Source organism: Xenopus laevis, chromosome 1S (assembly GCF_017654675.1).
Source record: "Xenopus laevis strain J_2021 chromosome 1S, Xenopus_laevis_v10.1, whole genome shotgun sequence".
Lineage (NCBI taxonomy): Eukaryota > Metazoa > Chordata > Amphibia > Anura > Pipidae > Xenopus > Xenopus laevis.
Window position 1 is genome coordinate 173,193,948 of NC_054372.1, and position 16,608 is coordinate 173,210,555.

The following is a 16,608-nucleotide window of genomic DNA, read 5'->3' on the forward strand; positions in this document are numbered from 1 at the left end:
GCTAGTGTAGTTACATTGTCAACTTAGTAGTGGTTTGGTGGCTCCTATATCCCCATACCCCCCATACGCAAGTATATTACACATGTATATCCCTTATATGTCTGCTCTTTTTGTATAACCTTCTGAAATAGGTCACGGTCTAGTGTTCTGATCATAGGTTGGACCTCACGGCCACACTAGCAGTTATATGGTCATAGGTTCGCTGCTTGCAATAACAGAGATACAATTGTAGCAACAATTTTCAACATGTCAATTTTTTATTGTTCTTTTTGTTACCTGCAGTTGATCCTGCTTATTGATTGTACACTCTGAAATGTATTTTACTTACCACTGTACGTTCATGCCTCTGTTATACTTTCAATAAAGCAGTAATTGTTAAAAAAAAATAAAAATAAACCATTGTCATAATAATATACTTATTTTAGTAACATTTGCCATTTGGTAATCCCAAATAGAAAATTGCCATTTTAAGAGATAGGGACCACCCCCTGGGATCCTACAGTTCACAGTGCACAAACCATACATGTTACGTCACATGAGCCAATTAACAGACAAAGTTCTGTCTTTTGCTTCCAAACTTCTTCCTGTTACAGTTAGAGCTGCAGTATTTCTGGTCAGGTGATCTCTGAGGCAGCACACAAAACATCACAAAATGGTGGTTCAAGGCAAGTGATGTAAAAGGGCAAGATTTACTTAAATATATACTCTATATATACAGTTTGGTAAGATCCTTTAATATGCCAACTAAAGGAGAACGAAAGTTAACTTCTTTTCTGCTGATTCACTGCACATCTGGTCTGTGTTGCTGTCACTTACTGAGCTTAGGGACCTACTCACAATATACAGTACACATAGAATATAAAGGTCACAATATAAGGCTGATGCAATTAGCATCAGAATTTAATAATCAGCCCTGTAGCATCAGCTTATATTACAGACAAACCTCATTTTCTGCTGGATAATTAGTGACGGCCCCTAAGCTTAGCTTCTCAACAGCTGCTCAGAGCCCACTGAGCATGTGAGTGTCGCTGACACTTTCCAAGATGGTGACCCCCTGTGACAAGTTTGAAGTCCTGGATATTTTGCTGGACCCCCTGCAACCACAGGATCTGCTTCCTCTGTAGTTACTCCCCTGAGTTTAAGGGGTTGTTCACTTCAGATAGTTCAGCAGAAATAAAGACTTTTTTTATTTCAACAGATTTTCCTTTTTGTATATTTTACTGTTTTTCCAAAACTGAAGTTTAAAGGCAAGTCAACCCCAAAATAAAAATGTACCTAATTCAAGAAACTTTAGTTTACAACTTAGAACAGTTTACACACACACACACACACACACCCCTGAGCTGCTTTAGAAATATAAACAGGTAAAAAATGAAACTTTAGACTTCAGTATTAGAGGAGGAGGCTATATTTCCTCCCTTGCACAAACTGCGGTGTGCAGATTACCTGCGGCTTCACTGCACAGCCTGGGAAAGGAGGCAGCAGGAAGTGGAACAGGCAGAACTAGGCAGTGTCAGACCGGAGGGCCATGGGCCCACGCCCCGGGGTCCTCCACACCATCCCTGGGCCCCCCAGCTGCAAAGTCCTGTCTGCACCCCCAGAGCGTGTGTGTACATCTTTTCAGCACAACTGCGCGACTGGGTTCAGGGAGGGAGTGCAGGGAGCAGATCTGGGCAGGTGGGGCCCAAAAGAACCGGGGCCCATCGGGTTTTTTCCCAGTATCCCGCCTGCTGGGTTTGTGAAGAAATTTTCAATAAATGAACCCAACAGATTTTCATACAATAAATTGCATCCTAAATAAACTACTTTGCTGCTGAATGGGGAACTAAATAAACCAAATCACTTTGGTGCTAAGAGCACTTTAAGTGAAGTAATAACCCCAAGACACTTTCAATATTAGCTGGCCCAGATAAACATCAGCCACAAACCCAGTAGAAGACGTGTTTCACTGCAGCTTGACTCTCCTGTGCAGTAGCCCTTTAAATAAACCTCTTATTTCATGCATTCTGGGTTAATCATAAACATTCCCTATTGATCTCATGGCTATGATCTCCCCTCTCCAGATGATCAATCACATTTGTGGTGCACTTTCACTGGGTGAGCTCTTTGGGGGTCAGTGTGTACCTTGTGCAGTTTCGATGACAACGAGATCTTTGTTGCACTTGTGGGGGACAATGAGGTACTGGGAGGAGGATATGTCAGAATGGGGGCACCGTAGAACTGTGTGTGTTTGTATCTGAAAATATAAATATATAACTTGTACAAGCCGGACAGGATTTATAGTGGATGGCAGATATGTATCCCCAGTTTTTAGGTTCTGAGCCATCCATTTAAGAATGTTCCCTTTAAGAAACACCAGAGGGTTAAGCAGCCAGAAGGTGGGCTGGACAGCCAAGGGGTGTTTAAGGGAGTCAGCAGCAGGTGTGCAGTGTGTGAGAAGGAGCTGCACAGGAGGGCTGGGCTGTTGGGTTGGAATGGCTGTATTTTCAGAGACCTGTGGGGCCTGATAGCCAGGTGGATATTTTCCTGGTGTTTTCCCCACAGACCAAGCCTGGATAGTACCTTGGGGTACTGAAAACTTAAAAACGCTGAAGTAAGCTATTTTGTTTATTGCTGGACTTTATGTTGCTGAATGAAGCTGTTTTCTTTCTGTTACATTTTTACTGCTGCTGGAAGCTCTTTGTGTTCAAAATAAACGGACTGTTTTGCTTTTCACCTTGGAGTGGCCTGCATTTATGCTAACAATCCCGCTGTGATCCCCCCAAACTTCACAACTGGTGCTCGGATGCGGGCAGGCACTACCAAAGAAAAAAAGAAAACGTTTTTTTTTCCTCTGAAAACTGACATTTAAAGGGACAGTAACCTATTTTTGCTAAAGATGGAGGAACTGTTGCAGCAAATGTCTCAGGCTACAGAGGCCCAGCAAAGAATGCAGCAGCAGGCTATAGAGGCGCAGCAAAGCACTACCGCTCAACTTCAGCAGAGCATGGTCGTGCAGCAACAGGCTATAGAGGCGCAGCAGCAGGCTATAGAGGCCCAGCAAAAGAGCCTGGAGGCTCAAGTATTGGCTTTGCGAAGCTACCATTAACCACCAGCACTCCACAGATGCTCAATTATTGGCGTTGCGAGAGTCTGCAACTTCACAGGCAACTGCCTTACAAGAGGCTACAATTACTCAAGCCAAGGTGTTGGCTGAGGCTGTCCAGCAGTTTGCTCCTGGACGGGAGTCCGTTGTCATGGCCCAGGGGAACCCGGTAACCACCCGGGCAAGTCATTTTCTCCAAAAGCTGAGTCCCACGGATGATGTGGAGGCCTTTCTTACCACCTTTGAGAGGACTGCAGAGCGAGAAGGGTGGCCCCGAGATAAATGGGCCGGCCTAATAGCTCAGTTTCTGTCTGGCGATCCACAAAAGGCGTATTATGATCTTAACCCAGATGACACCATGAATTATGATCGGCTAAAAGCAGAGATCCTGGCCCGCCTAGGGGTAACCACTGCAGTAAGAGCTCAGAGGGTACACAAGTGGAAATATCAAACTAAACTACCGCCTAGATCACAGATGCACGACCTTATCCATTTGGTTACCAAGTGGCTGCAACCCGAGGATCTGAATGGACCCCAAATTGTGGACCGGGTTGTGACAGATCGTTATCTTCGGTCACTCCCTGTTGACCTGCAGCGTTGGGTGAATCATGGGGACCCCAAAACCGCAGATCAGCTGGTCAAAATGGTTGAGAGGTACACGGCTACAGAGGAACTACTTGCTCCCACCGGTCATCGACCGTTCACCAGCTCACGTCCAGAGAAATCAACGCCAGCCCGGAAAAGTTCCCCACAGAGTCCTAGGCTCAGTGTGAAAGAAAGTGGAGACGTGTCACCCCCTGCCGAACAAGGGGTACCCACAGATACCTCTTCACCCTGGAAGGGGGGGAACGTGCAATGTTGGAGGTGTCAAACCTGGGGCCACACTAGAGCACAATGCCTATTGAAGGAGGAGCCCATGGAGTGTGGGGCTCTCCAGCAACTGTCCTGTTATGCCCATAAAGTTTGCACTGCATGCCCTGACTCAGTTGAGGGGCAGTTTGAGTGTACTGTCTACATTAATCAGGTTCCAGTCAAGGCTCTCTTGGATTCGGGGAGCATGGTGACCCTGGTATTGGACAGTGTTATTGGCGAATTTGAACCAGTGTCCAAGTCACTCCGGGTAATTTGCATCCACGGAGATACCCGGTCTTACCCGCTAGTCCCAGTGACCATCACTGTTGATGGGGAATCCGTGATGCATGAGGTGGCAGTGGTGAGTAAACTGCTACACCCCGTTATTGTCGGGCGTGACTTTCCAAAGTTCTGGGAATTATGGGACAGTATGGAGAAGAAAACCACTGACTTGAGGGTGGGGGTGGGTTCCCAAAACCCAAGGGGTTCTGAAAATGATATAATGCATGAATGTAAAAATGATATTGTGTCACAGCCCCAAACTCTGGAAAAGGGTAATAAGGTAATTGAGGATCCTGGTCAGAGGAACGAGCCGTCCTCTGAGGGGGGGGATTTCTTCCCATTACAGGTAATGCTTGGGGAGGATGATGAGGATGATTCATTAAGCCCCGTATCTCCTGATCTAGATGTGTCAAGGGGAGCCTTTAGCACTGCCCAGATGCAGGATCCTACCTTAGTTAATGCCCAAGAACAAGTGGTGGTGATAAATGGGGTTTCCCAAGAACCAGGTGCAGAGAAGCGTTGGCCGCACTTCGCTGTAAATGGCGATCTACTCTATAGAGTCACCAAGGTCCGTGAGGAGGTGGTGGAACAACTGCTAGTTCCAAAGCCATATAGACGAATGGTACTGGACCTGGTGCATGATGATGCACTGGGTGGACACTTGGGGGCAGAGAAGACCGAAGCAAGAATCACAGACCGTTTTTTCTGGCCAGGTTTAAAGTCAGAAGTAAAAACTTACTGTGCATCCTGTCCTACCTGCCAGTTAACGGCTCCGGCTTCTCATTTTCGCAGCCCCTTGGTGCCTCTACCCATTATCAAAGTACCATTCGAACGTATAGCCATGGACTTGGTAGGTCCCCTGGTAAAATCTGCCCGAGGGCATCAGTATATCTTGGTAATCCTTGATTATGCCACCCGATACCCGGAAGCTATTCCCTTAAGGAATGCCACATCTAAAGCCATTGCCCATGAGCTGTTTCTGATGTTTTCAAGGACAGGGTTTCCCAAGGAGATACTCACTGACCAGGGTACCCCATTTATGTCAAAGGTAATGTCAGATGTGTGCAAATTGTTCCAAATAAAGCAGTTACGTACGTCTGTCTACCATCCTCAGACAGATGGCTTAGTGGAACGGTTTAATAAGACCTTAAAAACCATGCTTAAGCGGGTGGTACAAAAAGATGGTAAGGATTGGGATTGTCTGTTACCTGCTCTTTTATTCGCAATTCGGGAGGTGCCTCAGGCATCTACAGGGTTCTCTCCCTTTGAGTTAGTGTACAGGCGCAGGCCAAGGGGACTGCTTGATATTGTAAAGGAGGCTTGGGAGAGTGAAGCTACTCCCCACAAAAGTGTTTTGGAGTACATCTCTAAAATGAGGGAAAGGATCGCAGGAGTGATGCCACTGGTAAAGGAACACTTGCAAAGTGCCCAAGAAGCTCAGCGCCGGGTATACAATCGGTCTGCTAAGGTGAGGCAATTTCAGGTGGGAGATAGAGTAGCAGTGTTAATCCCCAATGTAGAGAGCAAATTCTTGGCCAGATGGCAGGGCCCATTTGAAATTGTAGAAAAAGTGAGCGAGGTAAACTATAAGGTTCACCAACCTGGTAAGAGAAAGCCCTACCAAATCTATCACATAAATTTGTTAAAGCATTGGAAGGATAGAGAACCAGTTTCAGCACTGGCTAGTGGGAAACTTGAGTCTCAGGTTGGTGCTGACAATGTCCTGGTAGCTACAGCATTGTCAAAAGCCCAGACCCAGCAAGTTAGGGAGTTTCTGCAGAGAAACAAAGATATTTTTTCTGATTTGCCTGGAATCGCTAATGTCATAGAGCATGACGTAATTACAGAGCCGGGAGTAAAGGTGTGTCTCAAACCTTACCGCATTCCAGAAGCTCGCCGTAAGGCTGTCTCAGAGGAGGTAAAAAAAATGCTGGAGTTAGGGGTTATTGAAGAGTCACAGAGTGAATGGTCATGCCCCATTCTGTTGGTACCCAAGCCCAACGGTACTCTGCGATTCTGCAATGATTTCAGAAAACTCAATGAAATTTCCAGATTTGATGCCTATCCTATGCCCCGGGTAGATGAACTTATAGAGAGGTTAGGTCCTGCCCGTTATATTACCACTTTAGACCTCACCAAGGGGTACTGGCAAATACCCCTAACTCAGACGGCAAAAGAGAAAACAGCATTCTCCACTCCAGATGGCCATTTTCAATATAAAAGAATGCCCTTTGGTTTACAAACGGCCCCAGCTACGTTTCAAAGGGCAATGGACAAACTTTTGAGGTCCCATCAGAGGTGCACATCCGTTTACCTGGATGACATTGTCATCTTTAGTAGGGACTGGGAGACCCATTTGCCTAAAGTCCAGGCAGTTCTTGACTCCCTGAGACACGGTGGGTTCACAGTGAATCCTGAAAAGTGTGCCATAGGGATGGAAGAGGCAAGATACCTTGGGTACATTGTAGGTAGAGGGCTAGTAAAACCCCAGCTAAATAAGGTAGATGCAACAGGTACGAGCATTCCTGGGAATGATTGGGTACTACCGTAGGTTTGTCCCCAACTTTGCCACAGTAGCAACCCCATTGACTGACCTGACCAAAGGTCGGAAGTCAGTCATGGTTGAGTGGAACATGGATGCTGAAAAGGCATTCCCGCTCTTTGTCACCACCCCATCTTGGTGGCACCAGATTTCTCAAAGGAATTTATTGTTAAGACGGATGCTTCAGACGTAGGTCTGGGAGCTGTCCTATCACAGGTCATTAATGGAGAAGAGCATCCCGTAGTGTTTCTCAGTAGAAAGCTGACTGCAGCAGAGAAAAACTATGCAATAGTTGAGCGAGAATGCCTAGCCATTAAGTGGGCCTTTGTTAGGAAAGACTCTCCAGCAGTGCGGGAGTTAAGTGGCAATCACAACTGGCCAATCAGCAGCAGTGGGAGGCCTTAAATAGCCTTGCTTACGCTGGCCAGTTGCCAGTACAATTGGTTAAAACGAGCACACAAGTTGCTACTTGTTAGCTGTTCCTAGAGCGATTCAAAGTTTCAATTGTGTATCAGACTCGGCTAGATTTGACCCCGCTTTCGGTATCTCCTTTTTGGCTTAGACGCTTCGGTATCCTTGATCCCCTGTATTACCTCGGTCCGGCGCCGACCCGGCTTCAGTTTCCCTTCCAACCCGTGACCCGCTAGCTCAGCCCCGCTAGCTCAGCCCCGCTAAGTGACTCTGCGCTGCGGCGCGTACACCCGCTCACTGCTCTCAGCTTCGGCACCACACAGGTGCTGTTGTAATCTCGGGCTTTCGTTCGGGTGCGCAAGCTCCCGTCAAAAGGTTCCTGTTGGAAACCCTAACAGCTTGTACTGGCCCAAAATGGAGCCTGACGGTTCAGAGCACGCCTTGGTGTCAATCTCGCAGCAGATGTCAATTATGGCCCAGGCAGTTCAATCCCTGCAGGATCAAGTGCAGCAGCTTCAAGGGCAGGTTGCTCAAGGGGATCAGGCTAGGACTGCCCTTGCTGTTGCTAAAGTGCCATGGCCTGACAAATTCAGTGGTAATCGTGAGCATTTCAGGGGGTTTATAAATCAGTGCAAATTGATCTTTCATTTACAGCCCCAGCGTTACCCTTCTGATAAGGCTCAAGTGGGATTTATTCTTACACTCTTCTCTGGGGAAGCATTGGCCTGGGCTTCACCATATCTGGAACACCAAAGTCCCCTATTGAATAATTTAGAGTCTTTCCTGAAGGCTATGGGGGTCATCTTTGATGATCCCAATCGTACCGCTACTGCTGAGAGCTCCCTGCAGAGACTGGTACAGGGGGCTGGTTCGGTAGCTGAGTATGCTGCCGTTTTTCGTAGATATGTCGCAGACACCTCTTGGAATGAGGCAGCCCAACGGTTTCATTTTAGGAAAGGCTTGTCAGAGCCCATGAAGGATGAATTGGCAAGGGTTGATTCACCCGAGGGTCTTGAAGAGTTTATTGCCCTATGTATTAAAATCGATAAACGGCTGTCGGAGAGACAGCGAGAACGCCAGGGTCATCTGCCTCGGGGGGTTACCACACCAAGTGTTTCTACGGTACTCTCCAGTAATTCCAGTTCAGAGGTGGAACCCATGCAGTTGGGTTTTATTCGAGGTCCCCTGTCACCACAAGAGAAGGAGAGACGTAGAGCAAATAACTTGTGTCTCTATTGTGGCGGCCAAGGTCATTTTTCAGTTATATGCCCCAAAAAGTATCGCAAGGGCATGAGGAGGCAAGGGGAGAAGTCGCTAGAAAGTAAGGGCAAGGAATTACTGTCTGTTTCCTTGGCTGCCCAAAGGATTGATTTCTCCAACTGTCTCCTCTTATCTATTTCCTTACAGGCGGGAAGTGAGATCGTATATGGGACTGCCTTGGTGGATTCTGGCGCTGGAGGGAATTTTGTTTCATGTGAGATGGTTACCAGATTGGGATCGAGTGGAATCCCAAAACATACTCCATTAGCAATTGAGGTGGTGGATGGATCTTTCCTTCGTTCGGGTCCAATTACACACCATATTCCAGATGTCACCTTATGTATTGGACAGTCCCATTCTGAATTAATTTCGTTAGATATTGTACCTAATTTGTCTTTTGAAGTCATCCTTGGTTATCCTTGGTTATTAAAACAAAACCCGATGATTAATTGGAGGGAAGGCACAGTGGCCTTCGATCCTCCTAGGAATAGTACTCAGATTTCGAGTGCTTTTCTTCCTGAGGGTTCAGCAAAGTCGGATAGACCATCAGTTACAAGACTTCATATGACTCTTCCGGTACAATATAGCGAGTTTTCTGATGTTTTTGATAAGAAAGAGGCGGATAAGTTACCCCCTCATAGGGCATATGATTGCCCCATTGATTTATTATCAGGATCTAAGATTCCCTTCGGTCGGATTTATAATTTATCAGAGCCGGAACTCAACGTATTAAAGGCTTACCTACAAGAGAATCTAGAGAAGGGGTTCATACGACCCTCCACATCCCCTGCAGGGGCCCCCATTTTCTTTGTTAAGAAGAAGGATGGATCCTTAAGGCCCTGCATAGATTACCGTGAGCTGAACCTTATCACAGTAAAGAACAGGTACCCCATCCCCTTAGTCTCACAGCTTCTGGATCGACTAGGGTCTGCCAAGATCTTTACCAAACTCGACCTTAGAGGAGCATACAACCTGGTGAGAATTCGACAGGGGGATGAGTGGAAAACGGCTTTCCGGACCAGATACGGTCATTATGAGTATCTGGTCATGCCATTTGGGCTATGCAATGCCCCCGCCACGTTTCAATTTTTTGTCAATGATATTTTTCGAGATCTTCTAGATCACTACGTTATTGTTTATCTCGATGATATCTTAATTTTCTCTGATAACCTTCAGCAACACAGGAAGCATGTTATAGAGATTCTTACCAGATTAAGAACCCATCATCTCTACGCAAAGATAGACAAATGTGAATTTGAAATCACACGCGTCAAATTCCTGGGATTTGAGATCTCCCCAGAAGGGGTTAAGATGGATGAGAGTAAGGTTTCCGCAGTGCTCCAATGGCCTGTTCCTACTAATGTCAAGGAAGTTCAGCGATTCATTGGATTCGCTAACTTTTATAGGAGATTTATCAAGAATTTCTCAACCATAACCTCACCCATTACTCAACTTACACGGAAAGGCACTCCATTCTCCTGGTCCTTGGCGGCTCAAGGAGCTTTTGATGTACTTAAGAAAAGATTTACATCAGCACCAATATTGGTTCATCCGGACCTATCAAAGCCGTTTATTGTAGAGACGGATGCTTCTGACGTGGCAATTGGAGCAGTACTATCTCAACGTTATGGCCAAGGGGATATTCTGCATCCCTGTGCCTTTCTTTCTCGAAAATTAACCACGGCAGAGAAGCACTACGATATCGGCAATAAGGAGCTCCTTGCTATCAAGGTAGCATTTGAGGAATGGAGACATTTCTTAGAGGGAACTACTAATCCAACTCTTGTATTCACAGATCACAGGAATTTTTGAAGACAGCAAAGAGATTAAATGCCAGACAAGCGCGTTGGTCCTTGTTCTTTTCTCGATTTAATTTTACAGTTACATACCGCCCTGCGTCACGTAATGGGAAAGCAGATTCCCTTTCTAGGACTACTTCCTCAGAGTCAGATTTTCTGAAATCTGAAATCCCTATTTTAGAGAAGAAATGTTTCTTTCTGTCTCAAATACATGTGAATCTTTGGAATCAAATCAAGGACTCACAGTCTAAGGACCCCGAAACACTACGCCTTGCTAATTCAGGTCTAGTGATTTGTCGTGATAATTTTTATTTTTATGGGAACCGTATGTTTGTTCCTTCAGACCTTAGAGAAAGGATTATTTCTCTTATTCACGACTCAATGTTGGCGGGTCATCAGGGAATCAGAAAAACAAAGGACCTAGCTTACAGATACTTTTGGTGGCCTAAGATGCATTGCGACATTTATGACTATGTTGTGTCTTGTGCAATCTGTGCAAGGAACAAGACTTCTAGGAAGTCACCCGCGGGCCTCTTGTTACCCTTACCGGTGCCTAATCGGCCATGGGGATCCATCGCGCTAGACTTTATTGTCCAGCTTCCTCCATCGAAGGGGTTTGACACCATCTTGGTAGTTATCGACAGGTTGACGAAAATGGCACATTTTATACCCATTAAAGGGGTCCCGTCAGCGTCTTTTACAGCCGAATTGGTGATGCGAGAGGTTTTCAAGTTGCATGGCGCTCCGGATTCAGTCATCTCTGATAGAGGAACTCAGTTCACCTCCAGATTTTGGCAAGAATTTTGCAAAATTTTGAATATTCAAGTCTCTCTATCATCAGCTTACCATCCCCAGTCAAATGGTCAGACAGAGAGAGCGAATCAGATCCTCGAGCAATATCTGCGGTGTTTTGTCACGTTGTTGCAGGACGACTGGTACACGTACCTACATACAGCAGAATTTGCCTACAACAATTCGGTCCATTCCTCCACAAGACATTCCCCGTTTTATGCAAACAATGGGTATCATCCAGCAATTCTTCCGCAGATTCCAGGTAGATCGTCTCTGCCCACTGTTACAGACAGAATCGAAAAGCTGCATCAATTACAAGGCAGACTCACTCAAGATTTGAAAGTCATGCAGGAACAAGCAAAGAGATTCGCGGACAACAGAAGATCTCTAGAACCAACATTTGCAGTTGGAGATGTGGTGTGGTTGTCTTCAAAGAATATGCGTCTGAAGATTCCGTCAACTAAGTTGGGGCCCAAATTTCTAGGACCCTTTCGAATTTCAGCACGAATTAACCCAGTAGCATACCGTCTTGAGTTACCACCCACATTCAAGATACATCCAGTCTTCCATGTCTCTCTTTTGAAACCTTGTAGACGAACTCGCTTTCATTCTGAGGTTGCCTTACCTCCCCCTCCCCTGGTGATGGGAGACCAGGAGGAATTTATAGTTTCAGCCATTTTAAACTCAAGAATCTTTCGGGGTCAGCTGCAATACCTGATCCATTGGGAAGGTTACGGTCCAGAAGAAAGATCTTGGGAACCGGTTAAAAATATTCATGCTGACCGTCTCATTGCAGAATTTCATACTTTACATCCAGATAAGCCTGGACGGGCAGCGTCCAGAGGACGCTCCTAAGAGGGGGGATGATGTTAGGAAAGACTCTCCAGCAGTGCGGGAGTTAAGTGGCAATCACAACTGGCCAATCAGCAGCAGTGGGAGGCCTTAAATAGCCTTGCTTACGCTGGCCAGTTGCCAGTACAATTGGTTAAAACGAGCACACAAGTTGCTACTTGTTAGCTGTTCCTAGAGCGATTCAAAGTTTCAATTGTGTATCAGACTCGGCTAGATTTGACCCCGCTTTCGGTATCTCCTTTTTGGCTTAGACGCTTCGGTATCCTTGATCCCCTGTATTACCTCGGTCCGGCGCCGACCCGGCTTCAGTTTCCCTTCCAACCCGTGACCCGCTAGCTCAGCCCCGCTAGCTCAGCCCCGCTAAGTGACTCTGCGCTGCGGCGCGTACACCCGCTCACTGCTCTCAGCTTCGGCACCACACAGGTGCTGTTGTAATCTCGGGCTTTCGTTCGGGTGCGCAAGCTCCCGTCAAAAGGTTCCTGTTGGAAACCCTAACAGCCTTGGACTCCCTCCGTTATTACCTTTTAGGTAGGAGATTCCGTCTGATCTCTGATCATGCGCCACTCACCTGGATGAAGCAGAAAAAAGGGATCAAACGCCAGGGTAACCCGATGGTTCCTGGCACTCCAGGAGTTCAAATATACTATAGAGCACAGACCCGGGAAACAGCATATGAATGCGGATGCTCTGTCCCGAGTCCATTGTCTAGGCTCTACTAGTGCCTCCACCTCCCCTAGGTTGAGGCAGAGGGGGGGATATATACAAGCCGGACAGGATTTATAGTGGATGGCAGATATGTATCCCCAGTTTTTAGGTTCTGAGCCATCCATTTAAGAATTTTCCCTTTAAGAAACACCAGAGAGTTAAGCAGCCAGAAGGTGGGCTGGACAGCCAAGGGGTGTTTAAGGGAGTCAGCAGCAGGTGTGCAGTGTGTGAGAAGGAGCTGCACAGGAGGGCTGGGCTGTTGGGTTGGAATGGCTGTATTTTCAGAGACCTGTGGGGCCTGATAGCCAGGTGGATATTTTCCTGGTGTTTTCCCCACAGACCAAGCCTGGATAGTACCTTGGGGTACTGAAAACTTAAAAACGCTGAAGTAAGCTATTTTGTTTATTGCTGGACTTTATGTTGCTGAATGAAGCTGTTTTCTTTCTGTTACATTTTTACTGCTGCTGGAAGCTCTTTGTGTTCAAAATAAATGGACTGTTTTGCTTTTCACCTTGGAGTGGCCTGCATTTATGCTAACAATCCCGCTGTGATCCCCCCAAACTTCACAAACTATATATTGCAATAGCTCTTTCTAATTCCACATGCTGAATTTTCATTGATATTGGGATGACCTTGTTGCAAGGGGAGGCCTGACAGTCATATATTACCTCTCCATATGGTTTACACACACTAATCCCTATTTTACTACTCTGACCTCGTTGTGGAAGAATTACGGTTATGTTATCTTAACTTTTTAATGCTGCTGTGGATCTTAGATGTTAATGATTAAGCTGCTTAAAAACAAGATTTCTAAACAGCTCTGTGATCCTGATGAATTTTCACATAAGCTTTTAAAAAAACATATTTTACCCTTGAGTCAAGAAAAGTATAAGATGTTTTTCTAAATTGAATGATTGTTTACTTGTGGGTGGTTGTGAGGGGCTGTGGTGATGCAGGGAAGCAGAGTATTAGTATCCAGTATCAAAGTGGGTGGGAAGAATCCAACTGAGCAGGATGAGTGGAGGGGAGGTGATCATCTTGTGGAATAAAGGCTCTATAAGCCTAAGACTTGTTTGTTTTTATCATCATTCACTTGACGAAACATGTAAATAAGTATTATGAATGCTGAGAGCAGGTTGGTTCTGGTTAGAGAAAGTGAATAACTCTGTTTGTCCCATGAGTTTCATCTCCTCCTAAAGACTATTTAGAATAGAAATTTAGAATAATTCATTTTAGAGATGTAACCTAATAACTGTACCTATGAGCTGGCCAATAGTTACATAGTAAGTTAGGTTGAAAAAAGACACACGTCCATCAAGTTCAACCTTTGAAATCTATATATAACCTGCCTAACTGCCAGTTGATCCAGACAAAGGCAAAATACCCCATTTGAAGCCTCTCCGATTTGCCTCAGAGTGGGAAAAAATTCCTTCCTGACTCCAAGATGGCAATGGGACCAGTCCCTGGATCATAAATAGCAAAAATAACTGACAGCTCCGTTCAGATAATAATCTGTATTTTTGTGTAATTATTACCGGTATTATCCTTTTGCAATACATTCTCTCTGTGTATGAAAACGTATCTTCTGTTATATTTGCTTTCAGTCTGGGGAATATGTTGTTTCTACCAGCAGCAGACATTCATTCTCCCTTGTGGACATGCGCACGTAAGCATTTTCTTCCATATTTTTATGTTGCAGGTCTAGAAAAAAGTTTATATCTCAGCAACACCCTATGCACTTGTTGGAAATTCTTGGTGAATCTGAGAGACCAATTGAGTGATACAGTTGTGCCACAATGGTTCACTCTGTTTTTGTGCACCAACTACAATGAGAGAGCTAAGGACAGTGAAAGGCAGAGAGCCACAGGGTTCTGTCTAGTACTGTCTATCTAGCACTATATTTGCCCCATATAGGCACCTGAGAGAACTCCCAAACTTTTTATATAGTGAAAGGCAGTAGTGGAAGGCAGCACTTTCGGATTCACCAACAGAGGAGCCCCTGAACAGAACAAAGGTGTGTGAATAATAAGCAGGAGCACCAAAGGAACAAAGAAGATTGTAGTCAACAGGGCAAAGGTCTGCAGCAGTTGCAGCTACACAGAGTGGATATTAGCCAGAAAATGCCTATTTTTACGTTTTTTTGGCCCAATCTCTGCTCTGCTCCCTGTAGCTGCACTCAGCCTAAAGCTGTGTCTGTCAGTGCAGCTACTGCCCTTCTCTCTGCCTGCCCACAAACAGCAGCAGTACCAGTGATCTATATGATTTTGGCATAAAAGTTGGCTTTTTTACTCACATGCACCTGCCCAGGCTCAGAGAAATGAAGACAAAAGTGGAAAAAGATTGCTACGAATAAGCTTCTACAGAAATACCCCAGACCCAGTTTTTCTGCAACATTAGGACCACTGGTCCAGGTTTTCAGGTAACCAATTATAATCGCTGGCGAGCGCCTTGTATTTTGACACTGCATGGTGATAATGCCTTTACTTTTTAGATTTTAGCCAGTGCCGTTTTTACCTCTTGTGTTGGTTACTGATATTTGGATTTTTTTGTAAGTTTTATGTATACACCCATTTTATCTACAATACTAATACTTACAGCTCTTTAAAGGATAAGTAAACCTTTAAAATAAGCAAATGTAAAACTGATGAGAGTGCTATGCTAAGCACTTTTGTAATTTAAATTTATGATTATTATTTATTTCAAGATATTAAAGGATACGTATAATGTTGGATACATGTACTACATACATGTGTTACAAAAAAACCACCTGCTGGTCAGTGTCCAACTTTTCTGACCACTAAGTAGTCAAGGGAGTTGTCAAGAGAAGGGGCTGCTCTGATGTTCTTCTGGTTAGGAAAGATTTGAGAAAGATTTCTATTTTTTTTTTCTAAGCAGAAGAACATCAGAGCAGCCTCTTTCATTCTCCTGACAACTTCCTTTGACTACTTGGTGGTCAGACTGGTCGGAACTGACCAGCAGGTGGAGCTGTTGTAACAAAATTTGTTAATATTAACAGTAATTGTAACCCTTAATACCTTAATGAATATACATTGGAAACGTTTTTAGAATAGCACTCTCGTCAATTTTACATTCACTTATTTTAAAGGTTCACTTTGAACTATCTTCCCCAGTGATGCATAATGCTTGTTTGTTTTCTTTGCTCGGTACTCTGGCACCACTTGGTGGTAGAAGTGTTTATAGCAAGCTGTCTTAGCCGACTTTGCAATATTTCAGAGTAAAATAACAAATGAAAAACAAACACAAAAGTATCGTGAAAGTGATACCTATATTGGCTAACAATAAAAATACACTGCAAGCTTTTGGAGAACCAAGGCCCTTTCGTCAGGCAAAATACAAATGAAAGCTGGAAAGGCACAGCATATCTACTGTTAGATCATTGAAAAGTATTCATGGGCAATAAATTAGGAAGTTACAGATAGAGATAACTTGTAGCGATGACTCTCTGGGAATCCTGGAGCAACTGACCGAGGCTCCCCTGCGTCAATAGGCACACTGTGTGCGATTCACAATTTATGATGAAAAAGTCAATTGTGGTTGTGCAACCTTTGGCATAGTCACTTTTCTGGCATCTTTAATAGGTTTGTAAAATAGGAATACCAGACAGACAGAGCAGCAGCACTTACTAATGGTGATAAAGATATAAACAAGGACAACATGTCAAAAATTAAATATTAAGATGCACCTACAGAAACAAAATGGTCTAATGAAACCTCCCCCCTGTGAACACATAATGGTGCCAAAAAGGATGAAATTGTGCATAGTCCTTCATTTAAGCACCAGAATTACTTATTGATGCATCAAAAGAAAAGAAAAAATAAAATCTTGAAATTGCTGCATGTTGTACCTGTAATGTGCCAGAAGGTGTCACTGTATACATTCCAGGGCAACCCTTTTGAAATAAAAAGTAACAAAGTGGTATAAAGGTAAATGTATAAATTCCAACAACGTCACACATATTGTTTATGCAGAAAAGATAGTATAATTCCTATCTGATGGACACAATAAAA